The sequence below is a fragment of the Bison bison genome, unplaced genomic scaffold (genome assembly GCF_000754665.1).
Source record: "Bison bison bison isolate TAMUID 2011002044 unplaced genomic scaffold, Bison_UMD1.0 scf7180017864109, whole genome shotgun sequence".
Lineage (NCBI taxonomy): Eukaryota > Metazoa > Chordata > Mammalia > Artiodactyla > Bovidae > Bison > Bison bison.
The window spans coordinates 330,973-334,049 of record NW_011494681.1 but is presented as its reverse complement, the minus strand read 5'-3'; the positions used below and the strand labels follow the sequence as shown (position 1 = coordinate 334,049).

Genomic DNA, 3,077 nt, shown 5'->3' with positions numbered 1-3,077 from the left:
CCATCTGTGAGGTAAATTCTTAACTCTCACTGCACGAAGTCAGTAGTGTTTAATATTGATATATCAATAAATAATAGTATAAGCATATTTATAGATACATTGAGCCATCATAGGATTAATAAAAAAGAATGCAGAAACAGTTAAAACACATGATTTACTCCAGGGAGCAGAATGGGGTGGTGGGGAGAGACTTGGATTAACAACTGAAGCTTTTCTACATGAACCCATTTTTTTCAAGGTTTTTTTTTGTATTGATATAGCCAATTAACTTTCAGGTGAACAGCAAAGGGACTCAGCTATACATACACACATATCCATTCTACCCCAACGATCTGATTTTTTTAAATTCCATATGTATGAATCATTTGGAAAATTTTTAATTTTACAGAAAGCAAAAAAAAAATTTCATTATTTCTCGGCAGTGAAAACAGATAACTCAATTTATTCATTTACAGTAAGGTGATGACTGAGTTTCTACTTAGTGCACTGGCTGGGTATTAAATAAAACACTGTTCTTGCCATGAAAAACCAAGGTTTTTAGCTTAACACGTTGAATGCTTAATCAATACTAATTTATTTCAAAAGATATCGTTTCATATTCTTTTCAACAACTTTAATAAACAGAGTAAAAATTACTGATATTATGTCCTTAAAAATAATAAGTATCTGATGCTAAGTCAAACATTTTTCAAAATAACATGTTTAAATAAAAAATTCCATGAATGATGTATTCAAGATGTTTGAAATACTGAAAATAAACTTTAAGTACATTAAATTCTGAATTGTTCAAGTTATTAGAAGATGATAATGATAGGAACCATTTAAAAAAAGAAATTATGCCTCCAAAGAAGTAGGAAAAAAAAAAAGAAAGAAATTATGCCTACAAATCATTAAATCTTTTGAAGTAAATATTTAAATTCTTCAATAAATTAATCTTGTGTAATCTGTATGCATATGGATGTACAATAGAAAGGAACTTGAGAAAATCCTTGTTTCTCAAAAATGATGAAATCACAATGTGAAAGGTTCCAAAGTTTCTCAGCTTCTTTAATCTGTCCCATTGCTAAGCCAGGGTGGAAATACTACATCCAGTAATTCTGGCAGAGTATTTTTCTATACAGATATCAATATTGCTATGGGTTTAAATTTTTAATCACAATACATTTGCCAATATGAAAGGTGAGGTGGCATTAGAAACCCCAGTGCAATATACTACAGAAAGCTTTTAAAACTTTAATTAAAAGTCTTATTTTTAATATAATGCTAACTCAGTGATTGAGCCATTACACTAAGACTCATCTGTATTACTAACTTGTGTGCATATCAAACTAAGTAATTTTTACTTATCACTTCAAAGAAATCTAGCAATCATTATTTCTTCTCTGAGATTATATTCTGATATATAAAACAGAGCCAACTTCTAGCTTACAACGCTTTTGTTAGAATCAAATGAGATGATTTTTTTGAAACATCTGATATTCAGTAGCTGATCAATAAATGTCAGTTCCAGTTCCCCTTTCGTCCTTTATATACCTTGATTCAAGTTAACTGTTAACATCTAATTGAAAAAAACCTAACCAAATCATTGCTTTTTTCAATAATTAAATAGAGTCCCAAAAATAAAACTATACATGTTCTAAATACAGCATATCACTGTTACATGCCCCCAAAAAGGGAAAACTAACCAACATATCATGACTTAATACAAGCTTCTATTAAAACAGTATAGTACTGCTATAGGAAGAGACAAATAGATAAAACAGAGGATCCAGAAACTGAGCCATTCTTAAATGGAACATCAATATATGAGAGAAATTCCATTACAAATCAATGAAGAAAGAACTGAATTATTCAAAAAATGGCTTTCCACATAGAATAAAAATAGAATTAAATTTTCCTTTTTAGGAAATCATCAAAAATATTCTAGGCTAATAAAAGATCAAATTTATGAAAAGAAAACCTTAAAGCCAATAAGAAGAAAATGTTTTTAAAAACTTTATGATCTTGGGATATAAGAAAATTTCATAAAAAAAGTAAAAGGGATACATTTACATATTGCTATATTTGACTAAATAAAAATGTAAAACTTTCATATGACAAAAGATGGCACCAAGATAATAACTAGCAGTATGTGAAAACCTTTTGCAAAATATAAATCAGTAAGAAAAAGGAAAACAATAAAAAAGAGCAGAAAACAAAAGATAAATGACCAATAAACATATGAAGAGATGCTTCATCTCACTATAATCAGGAAGAATTCCAATTTAAAAAATCATTCAGTTTGGCCAAATATCAAAATGCTTATGTAAAGTTTAAAAATAAAATAAAATTTAAAAAAATAAATAAATAAAAAATACAAAATCATTCAAAAGCTTTCAAAGCCTGAAGCTACTGAGTACTGGTGAATACACAGCACAGTGAAAACTCTTGATCAATCCCTAGAGAGTAACAGAGATGGCAATAGCTACTTTGGAGACTCCAGTGTTTATCTAGCAAAATCAAATATACACATTCTCTAAGATCCAGTAATTCTACTTCTTGTACATGGCCACTGTATGTTCAAAGCAGTAAAGTCCGTGACAGCAAAAAACAAACTCGAAGTCATCCAAAGAGTGTGGGGACTGGACTACACAGTGTAGTGAAGTTGTGATACAATACTACACAGCAGTTAAAACAAACAGACATGTATTCAAACACATACATGTATTTGTGTTTGATATGAACTTGGACAGATTACAAAACGTAAGTGAAATTATGATACAGTAATATATCATTTACATAAAGTTTTACAGAACACACAAAACAGTATTTCATATATATATATATATATATATATATATACACATCCATGAACAAAATACGTAAGAGTATTAAAACTATACTAAAAACTTACACTTTAAATTCATGGTAGCTGTTGTCTTTGGGAGGTAGGACAGAGATGATGTTAACTTTATATGACTTGTTTTGTTAAAAAACAACATGTTAATAGCTGTCACTTTTGAAAGAGTTTAAGTCGGTATTTGTCATATGGGTCTTGATGCTTCACTCAATTATCTGGATTATAAAAAAACTAATTA

At 29.0% G+C, this 3,077-nt stretch overlaps 1 protein-coding gene across 1 annotated transcript in view; it reads right to left on the bottom strand.

Moving 5' to 3' along the window:
* Positions 1–3,077, bottom strand: part of SP4 (Sp4 transcription factor) — an 82,243-nt gene that overhangs the window by 25,771 nt on the left and 53,395 nt on the right. The gene's annotated exons all lie outside the window — the stretch shown is intronic.